A 23,307-nucleotide genomic window follows, 5' to 3' on the forward strand; every position below is an offset into this window, starting at 1 on the left:
AGGCGCCACTGGGGTGGATCCTGAGTCCAGCCTTACTGGGTCTGTACAGAGCCAGCTTGAGCCCTGGCTGTGCTTGCTGTTTGTTGGTTTTATCTCTGTGCTCTCTAAATATGATGGAGTGAACAACCTTCCTCCACCATGATGAGGGTTCCCCTGGAAACTGTAAGTCTGAAAGAAACCCTTTCTTCCCACAAGTTGATTTTGGTCATGTGTTTGTCCCAGTATTGAAACAGTAACTGCAACAGTATGTAGGTATAATTTATTTTGTTTTATTTTATTTTTTTAATTAATTGAGAACTTTACTGCATTGACATCATGCATATTGTTCATATTACCAAATTGTATATTCTCATGTTACCTCTCCCTTGGCCCCTTCTCACTGAGGGTCCTTCTTTTTATTGAGGTCATATTCTTTAATAATCAATGATGAAGCAGAAACAATCCAAAGATTTCCAATGGCAGAAAGGAGCATTTGCATTAAATATAGTGATCAAAGGAAACAGATTGCATTTAAAAGTGGAATTCATTTTATGCTAGTTAAAAAATAAACATAATGTGATGAGATGATCAGCAGACATTAGAAGTAATACAGTAGAATTAACAACAAAAACCACCACATAAAGGTGTCCGCTATGTACAGCTACATGGGAAGGAAGACTGCTGACAACTGTTTATGGGGAAATCTTAAGCCTGAGTTCTGTGCTAGGAATGTTATATTAGGGAAGAATTTTATTTTATATTTTTGTACTTCAACATACAATTTAGTCATCGTGATTGAATTTTTAATTCTTTTTGATACTTTACATTTCTGTATTTTTAAAAGTATCTCTATGCCATCTATCTAGCTTTGACAAGAATGCATTTTCCTTCCAGACTAATCATTGCTATTACAAACTATGATCTTGTAGTGTTTGTATTCTCTCTAGAAGTTCCACTTATTTGCTGTCTTTCCTTATCACAGAAGGAAATTGCCCTTCCTCTCCTCCTGCGGTCTCAGGGGAGGCAAGTTTCCTGCCACAGCTTTCATGTCCTCAGTGAGACACAGACCTGTTCCACACAAGCTGCCGGGGAGATCAGCCTTGTGTACTGTTCCCTCACTTGCACTGGCCCTTCGGGGCTTAGGTCTTCCATATAATTTTCCAATTTGTATATGTGCTTCCAGAACTAGCAACAAAACTTGTTTCAGGGTACCACACTTTGTTTTCAGTATCTATAATTTAAGTACAGGAAAGCAAGTATCAGGAGGCAAACATCTCCCAGTCTTCATGCCTTGGCCTGCTTAATGCCTTTCTTCATCTCCTCTTGTCCACCCGTTCCCTTATGCTCTTTTGGTGCTCATTTTCACAAGTTGATTTTGTAAATTAGGGATTCATTAAGATAAGTAGTTTTTTATATGTGTCACAGCCACCATCACATAAGGACGTGGGCAACCGGAGGCGAGGGCACACCAAACCTCTCATTCCTGCACAGCTCTGCTCTCTAAGGGACAGAACTTGAGGTCTGAGGTAGAGGGGAATATGGTTGGCTCATTGTGGTCATGTCTAAGGAGACCTACCTCTACGATACTTTGGCTGGTCTCACAGGTCTGTGGTGTGACAGATGTGCTCTAGACACTAGGTAGTATGCCTCTAGCATACCCAAGGCCATGATTACTCAGCTAGAAAGTGGCAGATCTCAAATACCCACCTAAGCTGTATGGGTGCCAATCCCTGCGCAGGAGTACCATGTAATACTGTTGCTGTCTTAGACGACCCCAACGTGTGATTCAAGGCTGAGATCCCAGGGAGGGTGCTGACACTTAACACACAGGCTATGGCCCCTGTCACAGTTTCATCTCCCGACCTTCCACTCTCCATCCCATACTTTTAAGGGGACTCAGGGATGCAGAGCCATGATGACCTTTCCTGGGCTATATAATCTGTGTTTTCAGAAATCAGACCCGGTTCCTGCAAGCTTTAATGTAACAGCTCTCTACAAGTACTAATCAAGTACTCACATGCAATAAAGTGTGAACAGTTACTCTGAATAAATATGTGCCAGTGTGTATCAGTCTCAGTGTCAGCTGAATGGAGTAACAAGTCAGAGAATCCTTTTCACATGTCTGTCATAATTAATACAGGGAATGGAAAAGAAAAGCATCTAGTTATGGGTGTCTGTTTTCTTCAGTTACTAGATTGAATCAACAGTTTGGTGAAACTCTTTGGACATGGAAGTTGTCAGTCTGAGAGCATTCATCAATTGTAGCTTTCAGGCAGATGCTAGAAATCCTGAACATCAGTTGGTGACAACTGATTGATCCTTTAGGTTATATACTCTTCAGGAGTTTGTTTACAGGAATTGAGGAAATTAATAAATTAATTACAGTGATTTGTCCATAGCACTGAACTATTGTATATAAGCAATGTAGAATGTTGTCTTGGACAGGCTCAGGTATGGAAGGAAATAAGAGAAATTGTAAATTAATGTTAAAATTAGCATAGTTTGACTCTACTCTTTATTTACTGTATTGGTCAGGGTTCTCTAGAGGAACAGAATTACTAGAATGAATTATTTTATAAAGGGAATTTATTGGATTAGCTTACAGTAGTCCAATAGCAGTTGCAGGCCTGAGAATCACCGAACCCGGTAGCTGCTCAGTCCACGTGGCCAGATGCCTCAGCAGTCCCGACCGGCACTGCAGATGGTGCCGGAAAACCTGGAGGCCTCCTGAGGAGCCGGAAAGCCTGGAGGCTTCCTGAGGAGCCGCTGGGTTTCGATCCAGGTGGGTCTTCAGTTGATGTTGGTCTTTAGTCCGCACTGGTCTTCAATCCACGCTAGAAGGTAGGGAGCAGCTCCCGCAGCCAAGTGGAAGGAAGGAAGGAAAAAAGGGAACTCTTCTACCCAGAGCTTCCTTATATCAAGTCCCTCTCTGAGCGGGACCGCCCACTCTGGGGGAAGGGCTCAACCTGGGGGAAAGACCTCCTCCTTTAGTTGATCCTTCCTAGAAGCAGCCTGTGGATTACTAAACAGATCAAGTTGACAACACCTTAACTATCACAAGTCCACCCCTTGTCAACTTGGCATCAAATCATGTCTCCTTACATCATACTTAATTTCCAAATGAAAACAGTAACAAGCTCATAATTCCGCCTAACATCGCATAACTATCACACGTACAACCGGAACCGCAAAATCTTCCCCCCAACACAAGCTTAGTCTCTAATACAATGGGTCTAATATAAATTCAACAGTTTAGCTAATGATACAATCTTAATATTGGTATAGATATAACACTCTGTTATCAAGGCAGGACAGAAACATTGCAATCACAGTCCTCGTTTCTGTAACTGATCACGTGGCCTTAGCTGATATTTGTAACTGCCTTCTTCTACTACCCATTCTGTATTCCCTCCACCTTCAGCAAGCACCTCAGCAGGTCTTGGTTCTTTACCTGGAGGGGTAACCCATACCTTCATTCCTGAAGGATTTGGGCCATTTATCACACTACTTCTATTGGGTTGTTGCAGTCGTCCATTGACTTTGACAACAGGACATGGTAACACTAACAGATGCCCTAAAGGATCTCCTGCACTCCAGGCATACTCTTCCTTACCGCCATTGTGGAGGAGCAGCCCAATTTCCCCCTGGTAATCTGGATCAATCACCCCTGCAATCACTGTAACTCCTTTCTCAGCCTGTTCACTCAAGGGCATTAGGAGCCCAAAGTGACCAGGGGGAAGTCTTAGCTTCCAGTTCAATAGAATGTTCTTTGTGTCTCCTGGCAAAAGCACTCCCCCCTCTGGGACCAAGATTTGTAGTCCAGCAGAGCATAAGGTTGCGGGAACAGGAAGCAAAAATCTAGCTTATGGGTCACTTGGGGTGATGGCAAGTGGGACCATTCCCATTTCCACCCCTTGATTCCTGGACCCGTGAATCCGGGCTATAGGAGAAACAGTACCATATATAGGACGCTGATTCAGAGCATATACAGCCTGCTGGAGGACACTCCCCCAGCCCTCCAAGCTGTTGCCACCCAGTTGGCGCTGTAGCTGTTTCTTCAAAAGGCCGTTCCACCGTTCTATCAAGCCAGCTGCTTCAGGATGGTGGGGCACATGGTAAGACCAGTGAATTCCATGATCATGAGCCCACTGCGGTACTTCCTTGGCGGTGAAGTGAGTTCCTTGGTCAGAAGCAATGCTGTGTGGAATGCCATGACGGTGGATAAGGCATTCTGTAAGCCCACGGATGGTAGTTTTGGCAGAAGCGCTACGTGCAGGAAAGGCAAATGCATACCCAGAATAAGTGTCTATTCAAGTAAGGACGAAACGCTGCCCTTTCCATGATGGAAGAGGTCCAATGTAGTCAACCTGCCACCAGGTTGCTGGCTGGTCACCCCGAGGAATACTACCATATCGGGGGCTCAGAGTCGGCCTCTGCTGTTGGCAAATTTGGCACTCAGCAGTAGCCGTAGCCAGGTCAGCCTTAGTTAGTGGAAGTCCATGTTGTTGGGCCCATGCATAGCCTGCATCTCTGCCACCATGGCCACTTTGTTCATGGGCCCATTGGGCAATGACAGGGGTGGCTGAGGAAGGAGGTTGACCACTATCCACAGAACGGGTCAGCTTGTCTACTTGATTATTAAAGTCATCCTCCAGTGAGGTCACCTTCTGATGAGCACTGACATGGGACACAAGTATCCTTATATCCTTTGCCCATTCAGAGAGGTCTATCCACATACACCTTCCCCAAATGTCCTTTTCACCAATTTTCCAACTGTGCTCCTTCCAAGTCCCAGACCATCCAGCCAAACCATTGGCCACAGCCCATGAGTCAGTGTATAACCGCACATCTGGCCATTTTTTCTTCCAAGCAAAATGCACAACCATATGCACTGCCCGAAGTTCTGCCCATTGTGAAGACTTCCCTTCACCAGTCCTTCAGAGTTGTCCCAGAAAGGGGCTGTAATGCTGCAGCTGTCCACTTCTGGGCAGTGCCGACATAACGTGCTGAACCATCTGCAAACCATGCCCTAGATCTCTCCTCCTCAGTCAGTTGATCATAGGGCACGCCCCATGATGCCATAGGTGCATGCTTGGGGACAGAAGGCATTGCAACAGGAGTAGCAACCATAGGCATTTGGGCAACTTCCTCATGTAACTTACTCGTACCTTCAGGGCCTGCTCGATCCCGATCACGTATATACCACTTCCACTTGATGATGGACTGCTGCTGTGCACGTCCAACTTTATGGCCTGGTGGGTCAGATAACACCCAGCTCAGAATGGGCAGCTTGGGTCGCATAGTAACTTGATGGCCCATTGTCAAACGTTCAGTTTCCACTAAGGCCCAATAGCAGGCCAAGAGCTGTCTCTCAAAGGGAGAATAATTGTCTGCAGATGATGGCAGGGCCTTGCTCCAAAATCCCAAGGGCCTCCGCTGTGATTCACCTATGGGGGCCTGCCAAAGGCTCCAAACAGCGTCCCTGTCTGCCACTGAAACCTCAAGTACCATCGGGTCTGCTGGATCATATGGCCCAAGGGGTAGAGCAGCCTGCACAGCAGCCTGCACCTGTTGAAGAGCCTTCTCTTGTTCTGGGCCCCAATGAAAACTAGAAGCTTTCCGAGTCACTTGGTATATGGGACGGAGTAAGACACCCAAGTGAGGAATGTGCTGTCTCCAAAATCCAAATAGGCCCACTAGACGTTGTGCTTCTTTCTTAGTGGTAGGAGGGGCCAAATGCAACAACTTGTCCTTCACCTTAGAAGGAATATCCCTGCATGCCCCACACCACTGAACTCCTAGAAATTTCACTGAGGTGGAAGGTCCTTGAATTTTGGATGGATTTATTTCCCATCCCCTGATGCGCGTATGCTGTACCAGCAACTCCAGAGTGGTTGCCACCTCCTGCTCATTTGATCCAATTAGCATTATGTCATCAATATAATGGACCAATGTGACACCCTGTGGAAGGGACAGGCGATCAAGGTCCCTGCGAACTAAGCTATGACACAGGGCTGGAGAGTTAATATAACCTTGAGGTAAAACAGTAAAGGTGTACTGCTGACCTTGCCAGCTGAAGGCCAATTGCTTCTGGTGGTCCTTATGGACAGGTATGGAGAAGAAAGCATTTGCAAGATCAATAGCTGCATACCAGGTACCAGGAGATGTGTTAATCTGCTCAAGTAAAGAAACCACATCTGGTACAGCAGCTGCAATTGGAGTCACCACCTGATTAAGTTTCCGATAATCCACTGTCATTCTCCAGGATCCATCTGTCTTCTGAACAGGCCAAATAGGAGAGTTAAAGGGAGATGTGGTGGGAACCACCACCCCTGCATCCTTCAAGTCCTTTATAGTGGCACTAATTTCCGAAATCCCTCCAGGGATGCGATATTGTTTTTGATTCACTATTTTCCCTGGTGGTGGGAGCCTCAATGGCTTCCATTTGGCCTTTCCAACCATAATAGCCCTTACTCCACAAGTCAGGGAACCAATGTGGGGGTTCTGCCAACTGCTAAGTATATCTATCCCAATTATGCATTCTGGGACAGGGGAAATAACCACAGGATGCGTTCGGGGACCCAGTGGACCCACTGTCAGTCTAACATTCGCCAAAACTCCATTGATCACCTGACCTCCGTAAGCACCTACCTTAACTGAAGGGCCATGGTGCTTTTTGGGGTCTCCTGGAATCAATGTCAATTCAGAGCCAGTGTCCAGTAAGCCCCGAAAGGTCTGATTATTTCCTTTCCCCCAGTGTACAGTTACCCTAGCAAAAGGCCTCAGGTCCCTCTGAGGAAGGATAGGTGAAAGTTTAATATTGAAACTTTTGGCAATCGTAGGGGGGTCCTTCCCCGAGGGAACCCGGCCAACCCTTCAATCAAGGGGCTCAGGATCTGTAAACTGGCTCAAGTCTGGAAACTGATTAAGAGGCCTTGATTCTCTGTTGCTATAATTCAAAGTGGCTTTATGTCCCCTTGCTGTGGAACTTTTCTGCTTATACAGATCAAGAAGAAACTCAGTAGGCTTCTTATCTATTTGACTTCTGGGAACACCATGATTAATCAACCAACGCCAAAGGTCCATACGAGTCATACCTTTATGGCATAATTTTGCCTATGCTGTCTATTATGAAAAACACGTTCACCCCGCCTTTGGCGATTCAGCGCTGCCACTTGGCCCTTGTTACCCCGAGATCCAGTTATGCCCATTGCATCTAAATCACCTAATGCAGCAACTGCAGCTCCCACTGTGAGGTCTTCTTTACATAAAAGAGCAATGATAGAGGACTTTAAGTATGCTGGCGCTCCCCTCACAAATCTGTTTCTTATGGTCTTAGTGAAGGGCACATCTTCTGGTCGCTCCCATTGTGGGGGCAAAGATGAGTTTACATGGCAAATCCACTCCAGCATTCCAAGTTCTCTGAGCTTTTTAATCCCTTCATCGACATTAAGCCAAGGGATATCAGGCAGCTCAAGCTCATTCACAGTAGGCCATCTTTGGAGCCATACTTCAGTCAACCAATCAAATAAACTCTTGGCACCCCTTCCAACTGCACGAGCTGCATTATTAAATCTAAAATCTCTGCTCAATGGGCCCATTTCAGTAAATTCAGCCTGATCTAATCTTATGTTCCTTCCTCCATCATCCCACACCCTTAAAATCCATTCCCACACATATTCCCCATGCTTCTGCCTGTACAAGTTAGAAAACTCCTGAAGTTCTTTAGGAGTGTACCTCACCTCCTCCTGTGTCACACTTTCTATCTCACCTTTAGGAGCCTGCCTAGCCTTTCGTCTGGTTATATGCCTAGAGGCAAAGATGGGTGGGAACTGAGAATCACCAGCATTTTCTGCTGATTCCTCAGACAAAGAGGGATGAATTCCCCCAGGCAAGGGTGGGGAGGATAATCCTTCAGGATGTGGGGGTGGGGATACAACTGGTGCTAAGGGAGGGCAGGTCATATTTTCATCCAAAACATCTTCTTCAGAATCTAACACTTCAATGTCCCCAGGTTCTTCAGGGTCTTCCCACACATCACCATCCCAAGTCACAGGATCCCACTCTTTTCCAAGCAGTGCCCTCACTTTAACTTCTGATAGTTGGTGAGGCTCTGATTTAAGCTTACTTTGCAGGTTAGCTAATCTCACAATGAGAGGTTGGGTTTGGTTTTCTGCAATTTGAGCCCTGTTCTGGCTAGAGAGGAGACTCTCCTCCAGGGCACCTTTAGAAACCTTGAGATCATGTATGTGGGTCTTAAGCTTGGAATTTTCCTTTTTGAGCTTCTGCTGTTCCCTCAGTACTTTGTCTAGAGATGCTAAAAGCAACCAACCAGCCTCATCATTGGTCTTACTTTTCCACAAATATTCAAATGTTTTAAATACAGAGTCACTAAATTCCTTGCTCCTCACAAGACATGAGTCAGGGTCACCAAATACATCTATCTCATGGAGTTCTTTAAAAAGTTCACACCATGGATTATTAGTGCCCTCTTTATTTCCAGTACAGGCACTCTCCTTATCACCAGTAGGGCCTTTGGTAGCACTGAAATTGGAGAACCAACCCCAGATAGCACTAAGCCCATTAGAGAAATCCATCCTTACAATTCTGTTTCTCTAGAACCACTCCTGGTACCAAAATCTGTATTAGTCAGGGTTCTCTAGAGGAACAGAATTACTAGAATGAATTATTTTATAAAGGGAATTTATTGGATTAGCTTACAGTAGTCCAATAGCAGTTGCAGGCCTGAGAATCACCGAACCCGGTAGCTGCTCAGTCCACGTGGCCAGATGCCTCAGCAGTCCCGACCGGCACTGCAGATGGTGCCGGAAAACCTGGAGGCCTCCTGAGGAGCCAGAAAGCCTGGAGGCTTCCTGAGGAGCCGCTGGGTTTCGATCCACGTGGGTCTTCAGTTGATGTTGGTCTTTAGTCCGCACTGGTCTTCAATCCACGCTAGAAGGTAGGGAGCAGCTCCCGCAGCCAAGTGGAAGGAAGGAAGGAAAAAAGGGAACTCTTCTACCCAGAGCTTCCTTATATCAAGTCCCTCTCTGAGCGGGACCACCCACTCTGGGGGAAGGGCTCAACCTGGGGGAAAGACCTCCTCCTTTAGTTGATCCTTCCTAGAAGCAGCCTGTGGATTACTAAACAGATCAAGTTGACAACACCTTAACTATCACATTTACTAATCAATTTCTCCTAAAGATATCTACTGCCCAGGGAAGATTTTGCTGCATTCTCCATAGGAAAGGTGGTCATCTATTCCTATTGGGACACTTTGGATGATCACTTATACCTCAAAATACAGACATTTGTTGCTCTATAGTTATAACCTATATGTCCTTGCCCATTACTAAACCAACTTTATGTCCCAATAAACTGATTCCCTGGCATCCGTCTTACTGTGTGTCTAACTCGTTGTCTCAGTACAATGGCAAACATAGAAACAGTGGGGCCTGAAGAACATGTGAGATTATTTCTTTTGTCAACAGCATACGCATGGGCAATCCTCTCTGATGGGTTTTTTAAGTTAACCCACTGAGAAGATGCTTTCCTTTCTCTATACAAAATTAATTTTGTTAATATTCCGATATCTGAAAACCGTAATTGAATGCAGTACTTAGACTTTATAGATTTTTACTAGCCACATAAAGATCAGAAGGTTCATTTTTTTAAAGATTTTATTTATTTATTAGAGATAGAGAGAGGGAGGAAGAGAGAGAGAGAGAGAGAATGGGCACTCTAGCCACTGCAAATGTACTCCAGATGCATGTGGCCCCTAGTACATCTGGCTAACGTGGGACCTGGATAATCAAACCGGGGTCCTTAGGCTTTGCAGGCATGTGCTTTAACCGCTAAGCCATCTCTCCAGCCTGGTCCTTATATGTGTGCTTTTCCTTTTCTTCAGCATGGAGAATTCTATCAAGTATTTTCTGTAGAGCTAGTTTTGTCTTCAAATACTCCTTTAACCTGCTTTTGTCACGGAATGTCCTTATTTATCCATCTATTTGAATGTATAGCTTTGCAGGATAAAGTAACTTTGGTTGACAATTGCTATCTTTCAGAACTTGGAATATATCACTCCAAGCCCTTTTGGCTTTAAAAGTTTGTGTTGAATAATCTGCTGTAATCCTGATGGGCTTGCTTTTGTAGGTAAATTGATTTTTCTCTCTAACTGCTTTCAATATTTTTTCTTTGGTTTGTGTGTTTGGATGTTTGATTATAATATGGCGAGGAGAGGTTCTTTCCAGGTTTTGTATGGCTGGGGTTCTAAAGGCTTCCTGTATCTGCTTTGGCACCTCTTTCCCAATTTGGGGGAAGTTTTCTTCTATTATTTTGTTGAAGATGCCTACTATGCCTTTGGAGTGGAATTCTTCTCCTTTTTCTATGTCCTGAATTCTTATATATTGATCTTTTCATAGTGTCCCTAATATCTTGAAATTCCCACTCATACTTTTCTATTAGTTTGTCTTTTTCTTTGTTGGACTGCATTAGGTCTGCCACCTGGTCTTCTAGCTTAGATATTTTGTCCTCTCCTTCATCCATCCTACTGGTGAGATTTTCTACAGAGTTTTTTTTTTATTATTATTATTTTTTATTTCATTAACGGTGCTCTTCAATGCTAGTAATTCTGACTGGTTTTTCTTTATTATTTCTATTTCCTTATTTATGTCTTGTATTGCCTTCTTTATTTCATGAAATTGGTGTTCTGCATCTTCTTTGATTCCTTTGATTTCCTCTTTGAGTTCCTCTTTGACTTCTTTGATTTGTTTTTTGACTTCTTTGAACATATTTACAATTATTCTTTTAAAATCTTTCTCATGCATTTCCTCTAACTCGTTCTCACTGGAGGTCATTTCTGATGCATTAATACTTTTAGGTGGATTTATATTGTCTTGCTTTTTAGTGTTTCTTGTGTTATAATGTATATATTTTTGCATCTTGGATTAAGCTAGTGCTTGGATTTTCTAACTACCTGGGTATTCTTAGCTGTATCAATTGATTTGTTGTTATATATTTTCAGGGTAGGTGCTTAAGGTGTTAGGTGTGCCTCTTAAGACTCTCCGAGTATCTACAAAGGTGCTCCTAGGGGTTGAGTTTCCCTTCTATGGGAGTATTCAAGTAGGCTGAGTGGAATAAAATATAGGTGGATTCTAAAAGTTAACTAAACACTGTAGACATTCAATCAAAAACAGCCCCAAGTATGTATGCAAGAGTAGTTATTATAACAACCAAATCCTCTATGAACAAAGAGGTTAAGATTTCTGGTCTGTTGAGGGATCCAAGTCAGCTTGTGACCAAGTGAGACCCTTCCCTGGTGCAATCCCAGTTATCTTGGATGGTTCAGGTCTCAGTCAAGTTGCTGCCTGGGATGTTGGGCTGCTGTTCTGATTTCTGGAGCTGGGCACTTGCTTTTCCTGTGGGGCAAACTGAGCCTGGCAACTGTGGCCCTGCAGATCAGCATACCTGCTGCTGCTAAAGCTGCCTCTGCTGTGTCTGTCGCCACTCATGCTGAAGCTGCTGCTGCTGTAGCTGACACTGCTGGAGCCACCGCTGCTGCTGAAGCTGCTGCTGCTGGGTCTGCCGCTGCTGCCGCTACTGGGTCTGCTGCTGCTGGGTCTGCCGCTGCTGCCATTACTGGATCTGCTGCTGCTGGGGCTGCTGTTACTGGTGCCAGAGCTGCTGATGTTGCTACTGAACTCTGCTCCTGCTTGGGTCCTGCTGTTGGCTCAAGTTGGCATGGCTGGGTCCCGGGACTGCTGCTCTGTTCACTGGAGCTGGGCTCAGGTGGTGGGGGAGGGGAGGGAGCCTCAGCTGCTCTGGTTCTTGCTGTTCCTCGTGTTCTTCTACCTTGTGGTCTGCTCCTCCGTTGCTCACTGCCGCTCTCCCTTCATGTTTCCTGAGTTGTGGAGAGTGCCGGTGTGAGGGGAAGCTCCCGCACCTGGCTTTTCCTACGGCTGGAGCCGAGCCTGGCAGATTTCTGGTGTGCCACCACCACCACCGCCGTTGGCGGAGCTGCCAGGGTTGCTTTTGCTGGTCCGTGTGGGCTCTGGATGTTCTGGATCTCTTCTACTTCTCTGCTGCTGCTTCAATTTCCTATACACCTCACTTTTTAGTAAAAGTGTGTATTTTGCTGAGTTTTTTGGTCTTTTCCCCCTGAGGCTGCTTAGGCGTAGTACCTATGCCTCCATCTTAACTGGAAGTCTCTAATTTCTTAATATATGCACTTCGAGCTATACATTTCCCTCTTAGTACTGCCTTCATTGTGTCCCAAAGGTTTTGGTATATTGTATTCTCATCATCATCAATTGATTCTAAGAACTTATTGATTTTTATTTATGATTTCTTAATGACCCATTCATCATTCAATAGTGTACTGTTTCGTCTCCATGATGTTACATATGCTATGTAGTTTTTTCTTGTTGCTGATTTTCTGTTTAATTCCATTTTGGTCAGATAGAGTAGAAGGTATTACTTCAATTTTCCTGTATTTGTTATATTTTCTTTGTGTCCTAATATATTGCCTTTTAAAAAGAATGCTCAATGTTCTACTGAGAAAAATATATATTCTGTAGCACTTGAATGGAATGTTCTGTGTATATCTGATAGGTCTACTTGTTCCATGACATAAGTTAATCCAGATGTCTCTTTTTATTTTTTGCTGGAATGACCTGTGAATTGGTGAGAGTGGGGTATTGAATTCACCCACTACAATTGTGCTTGGTGTTATCTGTGACCTCAAGTCTAATAGTGTTTGTTTGATGGAATTGGGAGCCCCATATTATGTGCATACACATTTAGGATTGTAATGTCCACCTGTTGGAGTGTTCCTTTAATCAGTATAAATTGACCTTCTTTATCTTTCCTCACTAATGTTGGATTGAAGTCTATCCTGTCAGATTTAGAATAGAAACCCCTGCTTGTTTTTCTAGGTCCATTTGCTTGAAATACCATTTTCCATCCTTTCACCCTAAGACAGAGTCTATCTTTTACTGAGAGACAAATTTCCTGGAAGCAACAAAGCAAAAAAGGATTCTGCCTTATAATCCGGTTTGCATGCCTGTTTCTTTTTCTTGGCACATTGAGGCCATTAATATTAAGAGTAATTATTGAAAGGCATGTGTTTATTCTCTCCATTCTTCTTGTCTTGTAGTGCTTCCTATTTCCCCTTTGCTTGCTTGTTTTAACTGTTATTTGAGTACATTTTATTCCTTCCTATTTCTTCCTATGTATGTTTTGCTTTCTCTTCAGTGTGAAGGATTCCTTCAAATATTTTCTGAAGAGCTGGTTTAGTTGTCATAAATTCCTTTAGCCTGTTCTTGTTTTAGAATGTTCTTATTTCTCCATCAATTTGGATAGAGATAGCTATGCAGGATAAAATAATCTTGGTTGACAGTTGTTATCTTTCAGAACTTGGAATACATCATTCCAAACCCTTCTGGCTTTTGACGTTTGTGTTGCATGATCTGCTATTATTCTGATGGACTTGCTTTTGTAGGTGACTTGCTTTTTATCTCTAACTGCTTTCAATATATTTTCTTTGATTTGAGTGTTTATTAGTTTAATTATAACATGGCAAGGAGAGGTTCTTTACAGGTATTGTCTGTTTGGTGTTATAAAAGCTTCTTGTATCTGCATTGGCATTTCTTTCATAATTTGGGAAAGTTTTCTATTATGATTTTGTTAAAAACACCTACTAAGTCTCTGAATTGAAAACTTTCTCATTCTACTGTTTCCTGAATTCTTATGTTTGATTGTTTCATAGTGTCCTGGACATAGCTTGAAATTCTCATTCATGCCTTCTTATTAGCCTGCCTTGCTCTTTGTTGGACTGTATTAGGTTTACCACCTCGTCTTCTAGCTTAGATATTCTGTCCCCTCCTTCATCCATTCTACTGGTGAGACTTCCACAGAGCTTTTTATTTGGCTGATTGTGTTCTTCAGAGCTAGAACTTTAGCCTGGTTTTTCTTTAGTATTTCTATTTCATTACTCTTGTCTCGCAATGACCTCCTTATTTCATTGAGCTTGTTTCTTGTGTTCTCTTTCAGGCATTTGTTGTCTTCTGTGCTTCCTTTCAGTTCTTCTTTGTTTTCTTTGAGTATAGATACAATCACTATTTATTTATTTTTGAAATCTTTGACAGTCTCAATGGTGATCATTTCTGATGGGTTAATAATTTTTGGTGGGTTTATTGTCTTGGTTCTTTGTGTTTCTTTTATTATAATGTAGTGACTTTTACATCCTGAAGTGATCTGATGCTTGGGTTTTCTAGACTTTGCAAGGAGGCCGATGAGGTTGAAAAATAACCTTGTTTGGTCTCTGCTGGTTTGGCATGGCTCCTATGCCACCATATAACCAGAAATTCCTCAAGAGTCACTCTTTCTCACTGTCTGTCTTGGACTGTATATTAGTTATTTTTCTTATTACTGTGACAGAATACCTGGCAAGGAAATGTTAAAGAAGAAAGAGTTTATTTGGGCTCATGGCTTGAGGGGACACAGTTGATCATGGCAGGGTAGGCATGAGTAAGTTGGTCACATTGTATCCAGATTCAGAAAGCAAAGTGGGAAGGATGATGGTGCTTACCTGACTCATTCCTTTCCTCCTTGTTTACTTATCCTGGTCTTCAGTCCATGGGATGGCCTCTCTTTCATTAATAGTGAATCTTCCTCCCCCAAGCAAACCTCAATGGAAACAACTTCATAGGCAGATTCAGAGGTGTATCTTCTAGGAGAATCTACATCCACTAAAGTTGAGAATGACGTTTCACCAATGCAAGTCCACCCCTTCTCAACTTGACACTCAGCTATGTCCCTTTAATTCTTATTATTTAACCCATGTACTCTAAAGCCCAATGCAAATCTAATAATACATAATATATTTTTCCAGCTTAAAGTGGCTTCAAAGTCTTAGTACTGCTAACAATGATCAAAAGCAACCAGGCAGGCAAGCTAGATCCACTGGTGCAACCGTGACAGATCACATCCCTTCCTGGCTTATAAGTCTAGTCCTTCCTTCCTTAAATTGCATCTTGTCAGGTATTTGGGTATAGAAATGAGAAAATAGTTAATACTCCTTTCTCCCGGTTTATATAATCTGGACCACAGCCAATGCAATGGTACTGCCCATATTTAGGGTGAGTTTTTTCTCCTCAGTTAAATCTCTCTATACAAGCAAGATTAAATTCAGTGATGAACCATTAATGGTGGGAAGCTTTTGGTCATTGACTAGAATGTTTGCTATCAGCTCTTCTGGCTCTACGGATGCCAGCTTCACTCTGGAGATACACCATGGTCCATTCTGGTTCTCCATCTTGCCAGCTGCTGAACTTGAGTCCTCTCAGCCTCTAAACCCATGTGGACTAATTTTTTTTTTTTTGATGTGTATGTGGGTGTGTAGTAGGACTTATATGAAGCCTGTATACAGTAAATCTAAGGATCAGAAAGACCTACATTGACACTAGTTATTCTCTGCTCAGCAATGGCTTTATAGAACTGCCTTGTTGCCATATTGCTGTAGGCACTGAGCATGACAAATATGGACAAAATTGCTATCAGTGTCAAGTATCATAGTTCATCTATGATATATGTGATAGTTACTAGCAATGAGGTTTACAAATGCCTTAGCATTTGTTTTGATTTCTACATCCTCTTAGCCTAAGGTCTCCTTCGGGAAAACATTTTAAACTTTATACTCTAACAAATTCTGCTACAATACAAACTTTTTAAAAGTAAATGAATTTATTAATTTAACAAAGAAAAAGAGATAAACATTAGGAGGATAGAAACTTCAGCGCCAAGTTTCACTTCACCAATTCACAGTGCAAGTTCTACTCATTGGTCTTAATTTACAGTTAACTTTTAATTCTAGCAGAATTGGACTTTATTTATTTTGTGTTGAATATTACTGAGAAGATAGTATCAACAGGCTTTCTTTGACATTGGTTTGTATTAATAAAGATAATAGAGACTTTATTTATACTGTAACCGTTCAGAGTATAGAAGGCAGTGGTGTGCTTCTGTCTCATCAAAGGCATCTTATTCCCTGGAAACAACAGGATACTCTATAACTGGGACCAAGAAGACAATCTCAGAAGAAATAATCTGTAATCCATAAGTATATCTACCTACTTCAGTGAATTACTTGGGTAGAATTTACATGTACCCAATCAAGTCCTCTGAGAATCATTTTCACATTCCTAATGGCATATAATTAGTTTTGCTGGGCTGGAGAGATGGCTTAGTGGTTAAGCGCTTGCCTGTGAAGCCTAAGGACTCCGGTTCGAGGCTCGGCTCCTCAGGACCCACATTAGCCAGATGCACATGGGGGCGCATGCGTCTGGAGTTCGTTTGCAGTGGCTGGAGACCCTGGCACACCCATTCTCTCTATATATATATCTGCCTCTTTTTCTCTGTGTCTGTCACTTTCAAATATAAATAAATGAACAAAAAATTTTAAAAAAATAATTAGTTTTGCTGACATAGGAAGAACAGATTCTTTTTTAAAAATTTAATTTATTAGTTTTCTTTTCAGCAAATACAGGCAGTTTGGTACCATTGTTTAGGCTCATCTATGATCTACCCCCTCCCATTGGACCCTCCTTGTTGATGTAAATGGGTCGTGCATTGTGGAGTTAGCCCCCAGTTATTGGTATGATAAATGTCTCTGCAAATCATGACCCAACATGTGACTCTGACATTCTTTCCACCCCCTCTTCCGCAAAGTTTCCCTGAGCCATGTTGGGTTCATTTTTGGTCTGCTTCAGTGATGAGGTGTTGGGGGCCCCTGAGGCTCTGGCTCTCTGATTTGGTAGGAGTTGATTTTTCTCTGCGTTGATCTCCTTCCCCTTTGTGCTGGTATCCCGTTCACAGGAAAACATCACCCTTGCTTGTTTCTCCAATTGTCCTTAGTTTCAGTTGGGCCCCTTCTGAGGTATGTTGGGGCAGCTCTTTCCTTAGGATCTGCATCTATCTGAAAAAGAGAAGCAGATTCTCCAACGGAGAGTAAGTTAGCACCTGGAAAATTGAGATAACACTTACTTTTTTGATAGACAGTTTGATAGGTGTAGGCCCTCTTGTACCCATGATTGATGGTAGCTTGATATTGTAGAGTGGGCTTGTGTTTGGGTATGGTTCTGACTTGTTTCCCAGCTCCAGCTATGGGTCTAGTACCACTGAGTGGATCAGTTAGCCAAATCAAGAGCAGTTGGTTCCTCACCATGGCTGTGTGCCACTATTGCACTTGTGTGGGCATCACATCAAGTTATTTGTTGCTAATTAGGTTAGACAATGTGTTGCTTGGACAGATCTTGGTCATTTCCCCCAGTCGCCCATGTAGCACCTTCTCGCACTAGACACGCTGACTGTCTGGGGACTGACTCTCTCCTGGCTTCCAGCCATGTCATTCCATTTTACGTGTCAGCTGCATATGGAGTCTTCAGCAATAGGGTCTTACCACTGGCCTTTGGTGGGTCATTGTTTTGGGAAACCTTGTAGGTTTCTCTGATCAAAAGCTCATTGTGGATGGTAGCCCCAAGCAGGAAGGACAGATTCTTAATAATGTTTAATTGTTAAAATATATGTCTTTATCATCAATGAAGTACTCTAAGCAGTATGCCTGGGCATTTCTTTAGATTTTATGAAACTGTCTCTTGGATTCAGGGTAAAAGGCACAGAAGGCAGAACTGGTTTGGCTGGCTGAGATTCCATAGTCCACATGGTACTACCTGTGACTTGCAAGAGTCTGGTAACATTCAAGCTGAAGCAGACTAAGTCTTTTTACAAAGGCTGTTCACATCTTCACAACGTAGCTCACACCTTGCCAGTGCTTCCACCTCTGGTCACTTTATACCACACTCTGCCTTCACTCTTTGATTTACCCACATGTTTACTGAGACAGGTGCCAAAAGAGAGATGGGAAATAAAAGAGTCTTGCCAGATGATTTGTATCCATAACCATGCTATTTTCCTTGTTCTGAGATGGTTCTCTTCTTACTCCCTTATAACACAATCAGCTCACAAAAAAAAAAAAAAGTGCTTTCCTATCTGTGTAGCAATTTCATTGAGAATTATATGGAACCTGAAGCAAATTGGCACAAGAACCAAAGGAAATCAGTTTCTCTTATAGCTAAAATGGTTCTTTGGAATTCTGGTTTCAAGCACAGTAGTTGGATCCAGAGTACACAAGGACATGTTACCAAACCTAATCCTTTTTTCCCCCTTGGTCTGACAGTTTGGGGGTTGATTTCAGCTTAAGTTTGATTTTATTATTATCTAAAACTTGTTGAAATAATTTTTTTAGAGCTCTATGCCTTTAAGTCTTCTGTAGCTTTGTCTAAAATTTATTGTGGTTTTCTGGTTTGACTTTCTCAATTTCTGTGCTTAGAGAGAGGAATGGTGTCATATAGGACAAGCTTGCCCTAGCTCACATAATTCAATCACAGAAATGGAGTCAAAGAGATAATGTGAACTTTTGTGGTCTTGAAAAAAAGTAAGCTAATTTGTCTGTGCAACATTCGACATTTTTTTTTTAAATAACATATCACATACTCCAAGATGCCTGTGAAATCAATGTGCTCTTTTATTTGATCCCTTGTGGAGGAGTTTAATTTTTTGCCTCTGGCTTGCATAGACATTTTTTCTTTAGTTGGTGTCATGGTGCTTTTACAGATAAATTATAAGAAACTTTCAAATATTATACAAATGCATACCATTGTTACTTATGGTACAGGATGCATTTTCACTGGCTTCAGGTGTCTCATCTGACTGATCATACTTTTCTCAGTCATGCATAACCTCCCTGAGGTCAAGACCCTGGATTCATCCACCCAAACCTCCCCCACTGCTTCCATCTCTGGTTATCTTCTGCCATACTCTTTTTCCACCCTTTGATTTACTCCCATGTTCTCTGAGATCAGTGCCAAAAGAGAAATAGGAAAGAAAGAATCTTGCCAGGTGACTTGTATCCAGAACTATGAGCTTTTCCTTATTCAGAGATTCTCTTTTTAGCCCCTTCTAATACAACCAACTCATCAGAAACATTTGCTTCCCTATTTGTGTAGCAACTTCATTGATGATTACAAAGAATGTGACTCAAGTTTCTGGCCCCAGAGTGCAGTCCTGGGCATTCAACTTACCATTTTGTCTGCATAATTATTATCCTGAGATTTAGAAGGCTGGAGCTTTCAACATGGTTGAAAAATTTCCAGGAATGAATATTGCTCACACAATGGAGAACTCACTGAAATTGGTATGCTACAATATCCAGAAAATTCCTAAAGGTCTTTCTAAGAAAATAATGCTGTGATATGTGTTTCAGAAGTGAGTCAGTATAACAAATTTATCCTGATTTGAAATTACAAAGTGTAGCAACAAAAACAAACAAGAGGAAGTAAAAAAAGCAAAACAAAACAAAAAAACACAGTTGAGGGAGGATGAAGCATAGATGTCAGTGACCTGGGTGAAGATTGGGACTCTAAAAAATATTATTTATTTATTTATATGCAAGCAGAGAAACAGTGAGAAAGAGAGAGGGGGGGGGAGAGAACGGAGCACTACAGGGCCTGTAGCTGCTACAAATGAACTGCAAATTCATGTGCTATATTGTGCATTGGGCTTTATTTAGGTGGGTACTGGGAAATCAAATCCAAGTCATTAGGCTTTGCAGGAAATCATCTTAACCATTGAGCCATCTCTCCAGCACTTTTAACAAAATATCTCTGTAGCATGGAAACTCATGCTAGAAAACAACAGCCTCACTCCTGTGAACATCATAAAATATTCTTTATTCTTTTCTTTTTCTTCTTTTTTTTTTTTGGTTTTTCAAGGTAGGGTCTCACTGTGGCCCAGGCTGACCTGGAATTAACTATGTAGTGTCAGGGTGGCCTTGAACTCACGGCAATCCTCCGAACTCTGCCTCCCGAGTGCTGGGATTAAAGGCATGCGCCACCATGCCTGGCAATAAAAGATTCTTACAGAATCACTGGATGCCATTCTAGTACAGTGAGTCCCCCTATATTTATACTGACTTGGAGATAGCTGGTAGATTCAACCTTGGCTCTATTACTTGACAATACATATAACTTGGAGAAAGTTGTGACATCCCAATGTGCCTCTCTTTGCTTATCTAAAACCCAGAAGCAATTGTTGATTAGACAGGAAGGAGAAATGAAGGAAGAAAATCCTTAACAATAGTGGCTGTCACACAGGAAGGCCTCAATAAACTTGGTTATTTTTATTTATCACACAATGCTGATTTTCCTCCTTTAGCACAAGCCTCAGTCACAAGGGCAAATGGAAGATTGTAGAATTCTTCCTACATAACTATTAAACACTGTATGTGCTAGGCACAGGTGAAGGGTTTAAGCTCTGTCCAGAGATGTCACCAATCAGGTGAGCCACAAAAATACATCGTCTCAAGTTCTCTTCTACCCTGTAAGCAGCCATTTCCTAGTATATGGGACAGTTTCCATCTATCCAAAACAACACTACGAAAAGCAAAAAACATTACAGCTGGGCTTTCCAGTGCTAAAATTAGTTGAAAATCAACTATGTGGTGAGAAAAATGAAGGGGATTCTTCTAAATAGAAAGCAAGTTGGCAGGGGTTTTGTTGAGAGAATATAAAAGCACCTGGGTATCTTAAAAATAGTGCAATTTTATAGTTTACATTCCTTGACCTTGATCTGGAAAGTTTCATCTACTGAAATGAAGAGAATTGAAAGAACTCTAGTGACTCTTTTACTTTTAAAAGGAAAATAATAGTTAAAGATTTTATTTTCTCTGTCTGTGTAGGCCAAGTCCCAGAGTACAAATAAAGACAGAAAGTTCCAAGTATCTTTTAGGGCATTATTTTAACTACACATTTCTGAAAATAAAAACAAACTTATTGGGAAGAAACCAAGAATGGTAGGGAGAGGGAGAGGAAGTTGCTCAGAATTCTAGAAGAAAGAAAATGAAGATATTTGATGCTACCAAATTCCAATGCTAAGTCAAACACAATGCCTGATAGGTGGCCCACATATGTGATATATGGAAGAATTTGTTGAAAGCCTTCTCAGTGTCTGTTCCCCATGCAAGGGACCCAAGTGTAAGTCAACTATTTTTATGTTAGAAATAACCCAAAACTTGAAGCAGACTCCAGTCACTGGCAGCCTGGTTGACATTGTGAAACTGCTAGTGAACTCCCCTCCATGATGTCTTTTCTGCTTTGAAGAGCATCCCAGGATTCCCGAGGAATGCAGTTGTGTGGCTGCATGCAGTCAGTCCATTGTAGCCTCCTCATTCTCCTGTTCATATTTTTATGCAATACTTAAAGATGGTACTTCTGACATCTTCGTTCACTTATTATCAGTCACCTCTGAGTTCTCGACTCAAGCCGCCAGCCTTCCAAACTGCCGTGCTCTTGCATGGTGGGAGACTTGCAGGTCAGTCGGGGCAGGTACGTCCGTCTCCCGCCTCTACAGTACAGGTCTGCAGGGTGGATCAGTCTCTGGCTGCGTTTGCCTTAGTGCTGCATATGTCTTGGCCTAGAACAGGGACTTTGTTTCTCAGCTTACATTGTTCAAACACTGGAAGACATCCTGGTGAAAAACAGCTGTCCTGAGAGCCCTCCATCTATGGCAAGATGACTACATGGTTTCTGAAAAATGGGAGAAATATTCTTGAAAGTTGGACTGTATCCCTGAGGGTCAAGTCCAGCTATTGTTCAGAAATGGACTCTCTCTTCTCTCTCTCTCTCTCTCTCGCTCTCTCTCTTCCAGTGATGCTGTATGTCTCCTTGTAGCCCTGGCTGCTGAGCAGTAGTGAGTTGGCTTATAACTGTGGGAACAAAGCAAGTCCTTCCTAGCATATTTCTGGACAAAACAGTGACAGACATATCCTGAGGTCATACAACAAACAAAATCAATTCTGTTCCATGGGTCTATCATCCTGTTTTTATGCCAGTATCATGTTGTTTTTATTACTATGGCTTTGTAATATAGCTTTAGACGAGGTATGGTGATGCTTCCAGAGGTATTTCTTTTGTTAAGGATATGCTTGGATATCTGAGGCCTTATGCCATTCCATATGGATTGTAAGATCATTTTTCTATCTCTGTGAGGGAAAATGTTGGGATTTTTATTGGTATTGTGTTAAATCTGTATATTGCCTTTCTAAGATTCCCATTTTCACAATGTTAATTCCACCTGTCCAGGAGCATGGGAGGTCTTTCCATTTTCTCAGGTCCTCTTCAATTTCTTTTTTGTTTTTAAATTTTCATTGTATAGGTCTTTCATATCTTTGGTTAATGTTATTCCGATGTTTTTTGTTGTTGTTGCTATTGAAAATGGGACAGTGTTGAGTTTGAGTTCATCTTATGTCGCCAAAGTTCTGGCATTTCTGTGTTATTTTACTATAAGCTGTCTTTATGGTCCAGGTAATAGAAAGTGACACATCCCAGCAAACTTGAAAAGTTTTATATAATTAAATGCATCTATTGGTTATCTGCCCCTATTACACTGAATTTCTCTCCTATTCAGTGTTCTACTTTCTCATCACAATAAATGTCATTCAGATTAATCCCCATCCATCTTCTTCTGTTTCTGCTCAGGGATATCAGCTTGGCCTTGTGAGACCTTTAGTTTGTGGTTCTTCCTTGATGGACTGCTCAGTGAGACTGTAGTTATCAAGCTGAGCTAGTGAGGTAGGCCGGGCATTCGACATCACTGTACAAGGCATCAGATTTGGATGAATCCATTTCACTGTTTCCAGGCAAAAGGGACATGTTTTCACCTAGAGAAGAGTAAAACAGTTCTGCTTTGAGAAATGTTCAGATGACTAGAAAATATGGCAGCTGATGGAGAGCTAGTGGGTGAAATTCTGGAGGGGAACCAAGGTTGGAATGAATCAGGAGAGCATGAGGATTCTTCTAGTGCAGTGCAAGCTACAAGCTGTTGATTTATCCTGACTTACTTTAATAAGAACTTTCCCCAATATTAAATATGCTATAAAAGGCCTGGAGAGATGGTTAGTGGTTACAGTGCTTGCCTGCAAAGCCTAAGAACCCATGTTCGATCTCTTTCCAGATCCCACTTAACCTAGACGCACAAAGGTGTTGTGCTTCCCTTTATTTTTACAATAGCCTAGGAACTAAGTACTACTCTATTTTCAGATTACACAGCTGAAGATCAGGAATTGTAAAAAAAAAAAAAAAAAATTCTCAGTGTCATATTGTAATTACTTGGTGAAGTCATGATCCAAACTCAAAGCTATCTGGTTTTTAGCTCTCTTACACTAAACAGAAACTGTCTTTTCTAGATAAACATAGTTCATGGAATTTCTCCTGATATTTC

The sequence above is a fragment of the Jaculus jaculus genome, chromosome 2 (assembly GCF_020740685.1).
Source record: "Jaculus jaculus isolate mJacJac1 chromosome 2, mJacJac1.mat.Y.cur, whole genome shotgun sequence".
Taxonomy (NCBI): domain Eukaryota; kingdom Metazoa; phylum Chordata; class Mammalia; order Rodentia; family Dipodidae; genus Jaculus; species Jaculus jaculus.